This window comes from Capsicum annuum, chromosome 3, assembly GCF_002878395.1.
Source record: "Capsicum annuum cultivar UCD-10X-F1 chromosome 3, UCD10Xv1.1, whole genome shotgun sequence".
Taxonomy (NCBI): Eukaryota; Viridiplantae; Streptophyta; class Magnoliopsida; order Solanales; family Solanaceae; genus Capsicum; species Capsicum annuum.
The window spans coordinates 160,963,966-160,980,005 of record NC_061113.1 but is presented as its reverse complement, the minus strand read 5'-3'; the positions used below and the strand labels follow the sequence as shown (position 1 = coordinate 160,980,005).

Below are 16,040 nucleotides of genomic sequence, written 5' to 3'. Positions count from 1 at the left end.
TGGCTCCCAAATTACCATAAACCAGAGGTCGGGGTAAAGGCCAAACATCCAGGTCTGACACACCAGCCCATAACACTTGGTGAATTTATCACGTGGTTTCTTCATCCTCCTCGTCTGAAGAGGAGGTTGAAAATAATAGCAGTAATAGCTCCAGTTCAATTCTAGTTGATATAGGGGTTGAAACTTCTAACCCCATTCAAGATGAGGCTCCCCAACAGGAGAATCCTTAGTTAATTCGAGGCAAAGATCCCAAAGTATGTGAAGCCATAGGATGGAAAATGGTGGGTGCTCGTGACATCTTCTACAAAGGAATGGCACCAACGGATAGGTTGCCAATCAAAAGAGCAATTTTTTAGGAGTATCAGATCATAACAACAACCCTACACGAGTATCCCAAACTCGAGCAGCGGTTCAATAAGTATGAGTTGTCTTGGATGATTAAACCTCCAAGGATCCTACCAACCTAATTTGGTTCGTGAGTTTTTTTACCAATTATTTGGCATTGCTGGAAAAGAATTATCCCACGGGTCCATTAGTTGCCGACATGAACAAGATGGAGATAGTTCCTATCCGTGGAGTTGATATTAACAATTCAAAGTGGACTTTGAACAGGTTCTTATTTGGGATCGACTACTAGATACCAGGGGCAATTCCTGAGTTGGAGCATCGATTATTCACACGGGCTACACAAAGGCCCTGGTTAGCGAGGATCCTGATAGATAGGGGCAGTCCTACATGGTTACATGACCCCCATGAGAGAATATTAAAGAAATCCCTCAGCTTCAGATCCAAGTTCTGGTGGACGATTGTGCGATTGAGGCTCATACCCACTGGAGGCAATGATCGCTTGGAAATTACTAAAGCTGTGATTGTTGCTGCTTTGATTGAAGGGTTTACCATAGATTTTGGTCACATTATCTCTGATGAGTTGTTTTTCCATGCTCACAAGACTCATATGGGACTGCCATTTCCTTGTCTTATCACTGACTTGTGCAAGCAGACAGATGTCTCTTTGATTAGTGGGATTGATAATGAGGTCCCAACACTGCACAAACAACACATTGAAAAGACGAGGGATGAATCGAGGTTTGATATGAGAGTCAGAAGACCTCCAGCTTAGTAGACTCAGTCAGGGCCAGTTCCTAAGTCATTAGAGGGTCTTGCAGGTATGACATTGCCACTTACTATGTACGTGCCTCCTACTATTTCTGTAGGTTCAGATTTGATGCCTATGGGTTAGACTCCAGACTCTGTGTCTATCCCACCCCAATATTCTTAGTACAGGATGAACCATGAAAACTTTGCAAAGACTGTACGAGCCATCAAAAAGGTTGAAAAGAAAATACCATATGGGGGAAAGATTTCAAACCCTTTGTTGAGAGGATCGTAGGGGAAGCATTGTTCCCTTTTAGAAATATCCATCTATGAATGGACAACATGTAGGAGCAAATCAATAAGAAGTTGGATACAATATCCATCCCAAATTTTGCTAAAGTGATATAGGAGGTTGGACGGCTCCGAGTAGATATAGATAAGATAAATCAGTAGCCACAGAAGACCATCTTTGATCCATTCGAGGTTGCTAATGATGAGGATGAGGGCCTCATTGACTTATTTGGGCGTCTGATCAAAGATAAAGGTAAGAAAGTAGCAGAAACAGATAAGAAGACTGAGAAAGCTTCTAAGAAAGAAGAGAAGAAATGAAGACTTCCATCCATGTTACCTGAATAATTCAAAGATTACTAGGTATGGTGGGTAATAAATAAGTCAAAGATAGAGGCAGAAAAGGAGAAAAAAAGGCTTCAAGATGAAGCAGCTGGAGTATCCACTAGTTCGGCCCCCGTCAGGGGGGAAAATTTCAAACCTTGTCAGAGATATGAGACCTCCAATTCTGGAGAGAGAGATTTTGAGTACTCCCACTACCATGGGAGTCAACATTTCACCTAGTGAGGATACTGATGCCTCCCCATTCTTCACTGATTCCTCAGATTGAATAAGAGGTACAACAAGTATTTTTCCTCCTTTGTACTTCAAATTTTATGCATGGAGGAGAAAATATTATTTTTGTGTGGGTGGGATGTGCTTGTACCATGGGGGTTGTGTTGCCAATATTATCGGCATGTCTAAGTTGTTGTATTTTCATTTTCATTATTTTTATTTTCATGTTCTGTTAGTAATACTGTTGTATGACATACAAGTTTCATTCCCGTTAGCACTTATTGTGTATATATATATAGATGACAAATGATGAAAAGAAATTGAATAATTAATTCTTCTTACCAAGTGGTAAAGTGTTTTGCAACCATTTGTGACTCTGTTAATGGCATTAGAAGTTAGTAATGAAGCAAAGCATAGCTATGTGATCTGGATCTCAAGAATTAGTATGATACAAATTAACTCAGTGGTTGTGTAGGTGAGTATTTTTGTAGTTCTAACATAAGTGTTACACCTAGAAATTGCCCGGTTCATCAGATGTTGTCATGTGTTTTGACCCAATAAGAGAGGATTGTAGGCCTCCTTGTATTGTTAGTCCACTTATCCAAATGATTGACCCACCGAAAATATCGTGTTTTCTTTGTTAACCCTATTAAGCTGTGTTAGTGTTTTTCTGTCCAAATAAGTTTGATTCACTCTCTAGAAGGTGTTAAGCACTTAGCTTTGGACCTGGTCCAATTGTGGACATTATACACTTTAACTTAGGCAAATGCCTAAGTTGAGGGTGGCTACTGCTGGATTATTGGCATCCTAGGAGGTTAAGTTGAAATTAATTTGAGGGGTAGCATCCGGCCTTGGTCTAGTTAGTAATCTAAATAGATATTGTGCACGTCAACCTTCTGCATCAGCATAAGTTGAGGGTGGCTGATGCTGTATTATTATGAAAAAGAGTTATGATAGGAGTGTTATGGATAACTGCAAAATGAATGAAAGGGTCTTTAATTCTGGTAAGTAGCTACCAAAAAGGGAAAAACAGAGTGAATTCTTGTACTTTAAGTCACCTACCTAAATGAATAACCTTCACCGAACCTAAAACCTCATTACAACCTTTAGAAATTCCTATTTTATCTTAGTGAGTCAATCATGAGAGAATATTAGATGATAAGCGCAAGTTTATTAGTGTACACTGTGTTGGTAACTTATTTTCTGAGAGCGAGAGCTTAGTTTTATCTAAGATTTAACTGTGTGATGTGAGGTGGACTTCTTTGGCTGTGAGGGCATATTGAGTTATATCTGTTCTCTTTAGTCATTTGGGGTATTGTATCTGTAGCTGTGAATATGTTGATTATAAGTTAATGCCAGGAGTAGATCCATGTGTGTTGAGATAGAATAACCAATTGGGTAGTGCAATAATTGTATGATTGTGTTGGTTTTACTGTGAAATACCCATTATGATGTTGTTCATATATATACCCTGGTGTTGAGTTGCTTGAGGACGAGCAATTGCCTTAAGTTGAGGGTGTTGAAGTTTCATCTCTTGACGAAACATTTTATGCGTTTTTCTTAAGATAGTTATGTTTTTTAAGCAACCATTATCGTATTTAACATGGTATTTTAGTGCTTTCAAGATAAGTATTGAGTGTGAAGGATAACTTGGACAATCCGAGCAAAATAGAGGATAAGGACTGAGTGTGAAGGATAACTGGACAATCTGAGCAAAACAGAGGTAAAATGAGCAGTGACGGCTTAGTCGATAGACCATCGACCTTGCGATGATCCATTAGTCTAAACTATCGACCAAAAGCAGAAGTCATAAACTTTGGACACCCTGCAGCAGTCTAGGCAATGGACCGTCGGTTTGAATCATCGCCAAGATACAGAATACATCATCACTAAAAGTCCTGCAATGATCCAGGTGATGGACCATTGATCTTACGATGGGTCATCTCACTACCCTACGCCTAGAAGCAAAGAATAAAGTCACTAAACACCCAGCGACGGTGCAGGAAATAGACCATCGGACCTGCGATAAACTATTGCTAGACCTGTCGACCATAAAGTGGAGAATCTGAGTTTGAATTTTAAAACCCCAGTTCTAGAATCATATAAATACCAAGTATTAGGGTTTATTCCTTATCATTTTATCATTATTTTCATACTTTCTCCTCTATGGATAGCTGTGTAACACTTTTCATTGAGATTTGAATCTAGAGATTGAGATTTTATTATTGGTTTTTATATTTTCCATTAAAGATTGAGAAGAACAATATTGTGACTTTTGTAAGTGCCCTCTCCAATCTATTTATGAACATCAATATATCTCTGATTTCTTATATAGAGATGAGTAGCTAAACTCTCATAACTAGGGCTATGGGAGCCTTGATGTAGAGAACTATTTTGGGGTTGTGAATGGGTTTGATTTCTAATATCTATCGAAATTGCATAAATCTTTCTTCATTTTAATAACATCACTTGGTTGCAAACTTGATAAGTGAGCCCATGAACTCCACTTGTCCGACAAGAAAGTGGATGTTAGGAAAAAAAGTGATTCACATGAACTCCATCGGTTTATCCTTTGGGTTAACGGGTTAAAAGATGCCTTAACAGGATCAACCCTTATGAGAGTGTTATTTAATAATGCATAAATCCTTTAAGTTTGAGATAACCAAAGGGTGAAATACTCATTAGGTTGAGAAACACGTGGGTAATCATTTGAATTCAATAATTCTTGAAATTGGATACATAAGTTAGAATTTGAACACAAACTCACAACCCTAATTGTTTGAACATCTTGGTGAGCATAACTCTAGTTAATTCATTCTCATTGAAATTACATCTACATTTATTCTTAGTAGTTGGACTTTTGTGTAACATAAATACAAACGAACATTGTTAACATTTCCAAACCCCCTTTATTTCGAAACTTTAGATCAACTATCTAATAACAGTCACAATACTTAGTGAACACGATATTCTCTGTGGGATTTGACACCCAATCCAGTTAGGTTCTATATTTGATAGGAAATGCTTACTCTCTCATAATAAAACTATAATTTGGGCATATCAATACCCTTTTGGACTGATATTTCCCTCTGTCAAAGATGTTGAAATTAAGGGACAAAATCACATATTTTTGTCAATATAGTGGTGAGCCTTTATTTGAAGTATGCCAAAGGTTCGAGGATAAAATCATGAAATTCCCGAACCATGAATTACCTGAGAAGATGCTACTCCAAATATTTGATCGGGTGTTAGATCAATTGAATAGAACCGTGTTTGACAACGCATCTGAAGGATCCCTTGTCAAGTTGCCTTATAAAGTTACATCTAGCAGGTAAGATCAAGTGACTAGGTTATCTAGAGGTTGGAACACGAAGGATGCTGAGGTGGCTATGGAGGCTCCCTCCGATCCTTTGTGGGCCAATATCAAAGAAAAATAGAAGAGGAAACAGATGCAACTATGATCAAGGTTATATGACACACCTTGAACTTCTTACTTAATATGTGATGGGAACCTCCTTATAAGGTGTCAATGTTATAGCTTCAAGGAATACTAGGGTGTAGTACGAAGTGGAAAGGAAGATACTTGATAAACAGATGAGGTAGGTAGCCAGAAATTGAGGGGTTTCTATATTTCCTTCTAAAGGCAAGGTGGGAACCAAGGATGGAAAAATATGAACCAAGACATCTCCTCTCTTGAAATGGAAAGGTGTATAAATGAAGACGTCTTGGCCTGAATCTTGATGGAAGTCGAGGGGATTGACAAGATAATAAGGGAAATGAGAAGTAACTTCTCCAAGTTACCCTAACGGTAGATTCTCATTAAACCGCCATCCAATAATTAGAGGCACAATTGAATCAACTATTGGCACATCTCAATGCAAAGCATAATGGAGATATATCGAGTGGTATGGTAATAAATGCTATTGTCCCTAGAAGTGGGAAAACTCTTGGCAGGGATGTAGAGCTTGATGATGACCCCGATGGAAGAACAAATGATAAGCAAGTAAATGTGAAAATAAAGAGGCCTAATGATGATGATTTAAAGTCAAATGAAGTTATCATTGAATGTTTTAAGGTGAAAGAACCTCAAATTGTCTCCATGCCACCAATAAAATTCTTCCTCTTTTTCCACAATGATTAAAGAAAAAAGGGGACAATGTCAAGTTCAAGAATTTTGTTTAAAAATTTAGCAACCTATCCATCAATATTCCATTGATAGAATCCTTGTAACAAATGTCGGGTTATGCTAAGTTTATGAAGGAATAAGTCTTCCAAAAATAACTTATGAGGGTGGAGACAATAGAAGTAACTTATCATTGTAGTACAATACTTTCATGCACGATGGCGGAAAATAAGAAAGACCTCGGTGCATTCACAATCCATTGAAAACCATCAAAATGTTCAAATTTACGAAGTCCTTGTATGAACATGGGGCGAGTATCAATTTAATGGCATATTCTGTATTTCACAAGCTAGGGTTGGGGAAATCACAATCTACCACTATAAGATTATTAATTATCGACCATTCTATCAATAAACCTATAGGGGTATTACATGATGTGCTAGAAAAAGTAGACTGATTTATCTTTCTGCCAACTTTGTGATCCTTAATTGTGTCATAGACCATGAAATCTCTATTACTCTTGGAAGGTCATTTTTAGCCACTGAGAGGGAATTGGTGGATGTGGAGTGCAGCGAGATGAAGTTTTGAATAAATGATAAAGAAGTTTCTTTCAATGTATGTAATGCCATGAAACAACCAATGGACTTGCTAGTGATCTCAGTAATTGATTCCATTAATAATGAGATAATGAAGTATGTTTATGTGAAATTAGTGAATGACCCATTAGTAGGAGTCTTGAGGAATTATTAAAGTGATGATTTAAGAGTTTGATGAAGTGGTTGGCTCTTTAAAGGGACTTGAATCTTACACAAATAACCTATTAAAGTTGGATCTTGATCTAAAAATTTGTGAGAGTCCACCCACAAAGCCATCCATCCTTGAGCCACCTCAACTTAAATTTAAGTCGTTACTTCTACATCTCCGGTATGTATTCTTGGGTAATGGAAACACTTTTCCTATCATTATTGCAAGTGATTTTGAGCCCGACCAAGAGTAAGCTTTGAGAAATATAGTGATAAAGTTTATTCGTGCCATCGGATGGACGATTGCGGAAATAATATAGGCATATCTCCCGGCATTTGTTCCCATAAGCTAAAACTAAATAAAGATCATGTCCCAAGAGTGGAACATCAAAGGAGGCTCAACCAACCAATTCAAGAAGTGGTAAAAAAAAATCACAAAGTGGCTTGATGCTGGAGTAATCGACACGATCTCAAATAGAACATGGGTAAGTATGGTGTAATGTGTCCAAATAAAGGGTGGCATAATGTTAGTACAAAATAAAAATAATGATCTTATCCCTGTCCATCGGTCACGGGATGAAGAGTGTGTATGGACTATCATAAGTTGAACTCTTGGATTGAGAAGGACCATTTCCCAATGACTTTTATAGATCAAATGCTATATAGTCTAGCCAGGACAGAGTGGTATTGCTTTCTTGACGGCAACACGGGGTATAACCAAATTTGCATTTCCCCAAAAGATCAAGAAAGACAACATTCACTTGTCCTTATGGCACATTCACCTTCAAGCACATGGCTTTTGGGTTATGTGATGCTCCGATGACATTCCAATGATGCATGCTATCTATCTTTGAAGATATGGTGGAACATTCAATGGAGGTTTTCATGGAGGACTTTTCCATCGTAGGGGAGTCATTTGAATCGTGCCTTGCTCACTTAAGCAAAGTGAAGGTCTGTGGAAACCAATCTAGTTTTGAATTGGGAAAATGCCACTTCATGGTGAAGGAGGGAATTATGTCTGACCATAAAATCTCGCGTGATGGTATCCAAGTGGAGCAAGGAAAAGTTGAGGTGATTGTAAAGTTTCCTCCTCCTATCTCCGTGAAGGGGGTGAGAAGCTTCTTTAGTCATGCGGGTTTTTATAGATGATTCATCAAAGATTTTTTAAATATTGCACACCCGTTGTGCAAACTCCTTGAAAAAAATTAAAATTTGAGGCATTTAATCATCTCAAGGAGCTTCTTGTAACACCCCCTATTATTTTTGCCCCAAATCGGTCTTCACCCTTTAAACTAATATGTGATGCAAGTGGTGTTGCTCTAGGTGCGGTGTTAGGACAACGGAAGGATAAGTTGTTCAATCCAATTTATTATGAAGGAAAATCATTGAATGATGCTCAACATAACTACATGGTTACAGAGCAAGAATTATTGGCGGTGGTGTATGCTTTCAAAAAGTTTTGTGCCAATTTATTGGACACAAAAGTAGTGGTACACATGGATCATGCCGCTCTTAAGTACCTCATGGAGAAGAAAGAAGATAAACCATGCTTGATTATATAGATCTTGCTCTTCCAAGAGTTTGATTTTAAGGTAAAAAATCAAATGGGTTGAGAAAATCAAGTTGCCGACTATTTTTCCTACCTTGAAAATAATCATAAAATGTGGAGTGAGATTGAGATTGACGATACTTTTTCCAATGTGCTAGTTATGTCAATCTAAGGGAATGTTGCACCATGGTCTGCCAACAATGCTTATTATGTGGTAAATGGTGTACTCCCTAAGAATCTTAGCTATTATCAAAGGAAGCAGGTCTTATTCAATGCAAAGAAGTAATTTTTGGGATGAACCCTTCCTATTTCAAGAATGAATGGATGGTATGATTCATTGTTGTGTCATGGAAGTTGAAATGAAATACATTCGTGAAGCGTGTCACTCATCTTCTTTTGATGGTCACCATAAGGGAATTTAAACCGCCGCCAAAGTTCTTCAATGTGGTTATTATTGGCCACCATTCATAGAGATACCATGGAATTGGTTAAAGCATTTCATGAATGACAAATGTAATATGGCATTTCGAGAAGGCATGAGATGCCCCTTAAACCCAATCTTAAAGTCGCACTTTTTGACATATGGGGAATTTATTTTGTAGGCCTTTTTGTGAGCTCTTTTGGTAAAAAATAATATTGGCGGCGATTGATTATATCTCCAAATGGGTAACGGTCATAGCTCTTCCAAACAATGATAGAAAATACATCACCTGCTTCTTGAAGAAATACATTTTTACAAGATTTAGAATGTTGTGAGCCATTGTTAGTAATGGAGGATCACAATTTTACAACCAGGTTTTTGGGTCTCTTCTTGACAAATATGGGGTGAAGAATAAGTTTGTTGTACCATATCACGCCCCAAACGAGCGGCCAAGTCGAAGTGTCCAATTGGAATATCAAAGTTATCTTTGAGAAAACCATAAATATTGGCCGAACTAATTGGTCCAGGAAACTCGATGATGCACGTTGGGCATATAGAATGGCCTACAAAACCCTAATTCGTATGTCCCCCTACCAATTGCTGTTTGGAAAGGCATGTCAGTTGCTCATCAAAATTGAGCATAAGGTGGTATGGGCATTGAAGAAGTTAAATACGAATTGGGAAGAAGCTTCAAAGTCGAGGGTCACTAAACTTCACGAGTTGGAGGACTTTTGACTCAAGGCCTATGAAAGATCGCTTTATTTAAGAAAAAAATAAAGTGACATAAAGCGAAGATCCTAAGGCGGGAATTTTATGTGGGAAATAGTGTACTCCTCTATAACTCTCACTTGATGCTTTTTGTGAGTAAGCTTCATTCCAAGTGGTCGGGCCCTTTGTGGTTTTGAGTGTGTACCCTATTGGTGTGATCGAGTTAGAGGACCCCGAGAATACGACGTTCATTGTAAATTGGTAAGGTTGAAGCACTACAATGTACGCGTACCTCAAGAGACCAAAGTTTAGTTGTTGCATTTCCAGGAACATCAATGTTGAAAATGCAGCATTGTGCGGCAACGTTAAATAAGGCACTGATGGAAGAAAACCCATTGGTTACATGTTTATTACATTTATATTTGACTAATTCACATAGTTTTGGTGCTTTGCAGGTGTTTTGGACAGATTATAAGTCCAAAAAGCTAGAGAAATCATGTTGGGAAGTTGGCAGCTGAGTAGAAAAACTGAGCAAAACAAAGGAAATCAGTCTCAGGTACCGCGATCACGGTCACGCGATTGCGGTTATGCTTTCCGCTATCGTGGAGGTTCAGAAAAATTTAATCCATGTTGCAGCTTTAAGGAGTCCCTCTAACCCTTCTTATGCTTTTATAATATGTAGTGAGTGACCCATAAGCCTTTAAGTTGAGGGTGTGTTTGTGTCTCATAATTCACATTTAGTTCATACAAAATATAGAGACTTTGTGAATTGATTGTTGTATTTTCAGTTTATTCATCTTAAGCCCTTATTTTAATAAAGATGTAGATGCTCCTTTTTGTATAATAGATTGAGTGAGAAAATTCTTAAAGGAAAATGATTGTTTTGGGGGCTTTATTAATCATAGATGTAGGGGAATTCTGAGTACCTATGGATTTATAGATTTGAGATTGCCCTTATGCCTATAGTGAAGTCTCAGAAGCCATATGGTTTGACCTTGTGAGAGTAGAAATATGAGATAAAGGTTTTATTTAGTGCTTACAATAGCCAATCTTACACGGTGAAAATGCAAAACAAGCATCCCCTCCGTCCTAATTTTTTTTGCATAAAAATTAAGGGTATGGACGTGAATGGTTTGGTAACAACACTTTCCTCTTTTTGTGACTCCAAAGTCTTTGATTGATAGTGTGTAAAAAATAGCTTCACTTGTCTCTAGTAGAAAATGCAATTAAGCCCCTTTGAATAGTTTGCATGCCTTTTGTGGTGAGCTTAGTAATTTAACTCTCATGCTTACTTGTGTCATCTATACCTTGCACCTATGGGTAAAAAAATAGATGGGTTGGACAAATTTGGGCGTGTCAAAATAGGCTAAACCAACAAATGTGTCATTGCCCAAACCGCCCGAAATATAGATGGGCTAAGATGGGTTGGGCCAAGATGGGCTAAACAATGGGTTATAGCTCAATCCGTCCAACTTAACCCATCATTGAACAATTATTATAATAGCAATTTAGGTTGGAATGATATTTTTTATTATCTTTTTATATTTACATTTATATTGTTATAATTATTATTTGCAAGTAAAAATAAAGAAAACTAAAAGAATGTAATAAAACTATTCATAACACAACCTACCACGTATATTAAATGTTTAATTTGATCCACCATTTAAAACCATCACATCAATAAAGTTAATTATAAATCTCTTGTTGATATTAGTTCTCTCCTTGATTAACTAGACATAAGCACTATACTATCTTTAAAACTTTACTTTGTGTTTTTATTCATAGTATTTTCTATGTAATTTATTTTTAAACCTCTTATATGCATAATAAAAAAATTGGGGGTGGGGGCTGGGGTGGGTGGGTAGAGAGGGTGGGTGGGGTAGTAAAAATATGAGATATCTTTTTTTGTGCGGGGGGGAGGGAGGATGGTGTAAGAAAAAAATTACTTTTTTTATAAAAGATAAATTAAAAAAATAACTTCTAAAAAAAATATTTTTTGTGGGAGGGGGAGGGGATGGTATAAGACAAAAATATTTTTTTCAATAAAAAGATTATTTATTACAATAATTTTTTCAAGACAAAAAAAAATATGATTGAAGAAACTAAAAAAAATTGAAAATATTAATAGTGGAACTATAAGTACTAGGTTTAAAAACATTTATGGGTCAACGTTAGGCATCATTGTGAGCCCATTTGGATTGATGATTTATGATGGGTTTACTTGGGCTGACCCAAATCAGCCCATCTTCAAAATCACTCTAGCTCAACCCATCAAAACATAGGCGGGTCAAATGGGTTTGGGCTAGTTTTTCTACCTCTACTTGTATCGTTAGTCTCTCAAAGCTAATCTTTATTAATCATGGTTGGTGAGACGATCTTAGGCCTTCTTCATGAACATGGAAAGCCACTTTAGCCTAAAAAGCCTACCCGTACATAGATTGTATCTCTAGTCACCCATTTTGAGCCTTCGAACCCTTCTTTATCAACCACATTAAAAGCCATGAGCCATTTGACTTTTATCCTTCTTTGGAACCCTACCGACCTTGAACTCAAAAATGCAACTTGAGGCTAAAAGCCTAAGTTGCACATGGTGAATCTTTAAGAGGCAATTTTGGTCAGCGAAATTTTAATTGAGTGGCTAAGAGCTAAATGATGTGAACAAATTAATAGAAAAATAAAGGAAACAACAAAGGAAACAAATGAATGAATTGTACAAAGAAAAGAGAATGAGACGAAAATACTTTCAAAAAATAGGTAAATCAAGGTAGTAAAAGTGGGCACATATGTGAGTTGGAAAGAAATGAAGTGGCCCATGAACCAAAGTTTAATTGAATAGTGTGTTATGTAGAGTTAAAGGAGCGTGTAGTCACTTTGATCCCAAATTTTTATCCTACCTTGCCTGATCCTATATTACAAGCTTGAAAAAGTCATTCAAGATCTCCAACCAAGTGTCTTCAAGTTAAAGGCAATTGAAAATAAAGGCAAGCATATGGCATGATACTTGTTTGCACTGAGAGATTCTTTGTGAAAGTGAGTTCCTTAACTTTAATCCCATGTTGCATAATGGATACTTTAGTGTGTGGGATTTCCATTTGTGTGGAGGCATGTAGACTAATAGATTTGGGTGAAATGGTCATCTTCCAAAAATAAGGCAAAGAAGTGTAGCTGAGTCGATATTGGTGGAGAGTAACGTCTAGAGAGTTAGTGGTTGTTTCTTAGTTATTATTAAAAGTATTTTCCACCCTTGAGAGTGTGATTAAGTTTGAGGAGAGTCATGCGGATATCTTTTCCCATGTTTAAGGGCTTACTATTGGTACTAGTTAAATTTAGAATCATTGTAATTATTTGGTTTCATGGATGGGCTTATTGTGCATAGTGTCATTATATAAGAAGTAGTATTGCTTAAGGACAAATAAAGATTTAAGTTAGGGGTATTGATAAGTGGCAAATTTACCACGCATTGATATCCAAATTTTTGTGCACTACTATGATTAAATTGTGTAAATATGACTAAATTATCCATTTGAATTCATTAATTTCCAGTATTTGTGATCTTGCAAGACCTATGATGAAAATAAGTTAAAATCAAGTTTAAAGGAAAGAAAAATGGAAAAAAAGGAGCAAGAGCTGGAGACCAGGCCACCCTTAGTTACCGAGATTACGATCTGAGAGTTACGATTGTAGTCAATAAACTAGGGTCATTAATGGGGATCGCGATCAGAAGCTATGCAATCGCAAAAGCACAATCCTGATAAAAAGAGTGTGATCGCAATGGAGAAAAAACTATCCAAGGGCAAGAATGTAAATTCACAGAGCTGCTCCCAAGTGAAAAAAGTTCAAACCCTTGCACAATTGTGGCATCTTGCAACTAAATTTAAATTTTGAGTAGAGAGAAAACACTCCAATTTTGAAAAAGAACAACTTTTATTAAATTACCAAGAGATTTTTAGTTGTAATTGGAGGATAAAAGTTAGGATTATTCATTCTTTGCATCTTTAATGGAATCATTGAATGACATCTTAGGTGTATTCCTTTTCTTCGGTTTCATGAGGAGCTAAATATTTATCTTGGGGTTAAGCTTGAATAGGGTGTTAGTATGTATGGGTGTTGATTTTTAGTCCAAATTATTAGCTATTGATGTTGACTTTTTTTAATACTCCATGGTTGAAATAATAATTTTTGGTGAAATCCCCAATTGACTTGGATCCCACATCATCTTTGAAAGAGTGGTGTGGGTGATAAGTAATTATGAACAGCTATTTGATACTAGTAATTTCCTTAGAATTATCTTGGAAATAAGAATGTTATGCGATTTAGCAAGCTTGATGGGCATCATCCTAGATTTAGGGATGCTAAGTTAAGGTTTTGGATTGGTAAGTTTGTCAAACTCATGAGGTATCCGAAAGAATCCATGAGTGCAAATTAGTGTTTCGTTGAAACAATAACAATAAGAGTTGAAATCTAGCCTACCCAAATCTTTGACTAAGAAATGGACTAAACCAAAAACACCCATACATGAATGACCCCTAATATTGTATAAACCCAACTCTCCTCTCTCATTGGAGTTTATTCAATAATTATCTACTCTCGTTTAGTGTCATAGGTTGATTTGGTTCAAACAAAGATTCTAAATCATACCCCCCCTACTTAGTTAACTCTCAACATACCAAGGATTTGAAAACATGTTTGCACTCCTTGTGGATACGACCCTAACTTTTGTTGGGTTTATATTAACGATAATGCCTTACACTAAATAATGGTGTAAGTTGAGCATTATCAACTGTATGCAAAAACCATTATTGTTACGATGCTTGAGATGGATAATTTGAGTGGGAAATTACTTTAGTCTACTCCTATTAGAATTGTGTCAGCGATTAGTTCCTAAAAACTAGTCAAGAGGGCACGTAGGGCATTTATAGCACATATTTGTGAAGGAAAATCTATAGTTCCTCATATAGTGTGAATCATAGTGGTGTGTACATTTTTAGTATTATTTCCTGATGATCTTCTGGGTATGGATCTATATTGAGAAGCTAGTTTTCGTATAGATTTGGTGGCTACAAATCAACCTATATTTATCCCCTTTATCATATGGAACCAATAGAGTTGAGAGAGGTGAAATTGGAGTTTCAAGAATTATTAGAAAAGAGTTTTATTAGCCTGAGTATTTCTCCTTAGGGTGCACATTTGTTATTTTTGAAATAAATTATGATATCATAAAGATATGCATAGACTAATGTAAGTTTTATTAGGTAACCATTCAGAACAAATACACCTTGCTTAGTGTAGATGACCTTCTTGAATAAAATAAGTATTCCCTAAAATAGATTTAAGATTAAGTTATCATCACCTCAAGATTAGGGAGGAGGATATCCCAAAAACTTCTTTTTGATCCCATTATGGGCACTATGAGTTTTTAGTTATATCATTTGGCTTTAACAATGCACCAATGTCTAATGACCCTCAAGGTTATTTCCTTAATTTTTGTATGTTTCTGGCATTTTGGGCCTTTCCCCAGTAGCTACATGTCATTTATGATTTGTCAGAACATTCAGTTTGGTTATTGGGAAATTCATTTGGGTTTTATGCTCATTTTCCTATTTTAGAGTTATTGTTATTGATGAATTGGTCTCAGACCAGAGCTTCTAGTAAACAACCTCAGATAAGGATTCTAATAGTGTCATAAGCTTTGAAACATTAATTTTAGGATAAAGGGGCCCTTGGTTCAGGTCCCAAGGCTTCAGGATTCGTTTATGGCTAATGGGTGGATTTTATGAAAAATAGAACTATAGGTGTAGAGCAGACATATAGTCGAAATGATGTTCAATGAAATTTTTGATGGTTCAATTTGCAATGCCAAATTTGGTATCGTAACATAGTTATTTTTGTTTTGAAACGGACCTTACCCGGGGCTCTCACCTCCCGTGGAGTTCAGGGGTTGAGCGCCACACCCCCAAGCCTTAGCATAAATAAATAAATAAATAAAATAAAGTACAAGAAGGGGGACACCTCCGATCCTATGGTGGTTCAAAGTCAACTAGCCTACTAAGGCAGGTCAACTCATCCCCAAGACTATAAAAGAAACCTAGATTTAAGCACCTAGAAGAGAGGAGTTCTCTCAGTACAATATAATCTTGGAAAACATAAATAAGGGAGACTCTCTCCTTACAAAGTAAAAAGAAAATCATAACAGAACTAAGCCATTTCATAAAAGCTATAAACAAAAGAGAATAGCCTAGAAAAGCTGATGAGGTGATATAAATGAAAAAGAACATACCAAGTAAAAGAAAGTCCAACTCCATATAGGGTGGTTACTTGATATGCTTTAACACCTTCTTTGAAAATTAGATATACCAATTTGTCAAGAGTGAAGAATGCTCTAGTCTCCTGAGGAAGATGGTGAAAACTATAATAATATTGAGTAGAATCCACATGGCTATGCTTAGATAGAGCATATACCGAAAAATTCACCTCCCTATATACATGAACACATCTGAAACAATCAAGTATACTAGTAAGATGCTGAAGCTCCTCAATGTACCTGCAAATGCTCCA

The 16,040-nt window shown here is 36.6% G+C and overlaps 1 non-coding gene across 1 annotated transcript; it reads right to left on the bottom strand.

Moving 5' to 3' along the window:
* Positions 1 to 5,042: 5,042 nt before the first annotated feature.
* Positions 5,043 to 5,149, bottom strand: LOC124897314. Its single transcript, XR_007054036.1, has one exon. It is a non-coding gene; the product is annotated as a small nucleolar RNA R71 (small nucleolar RNA).
* Positions 5,150 to 16,040: the final 10,891 nt, after the last annotated feature.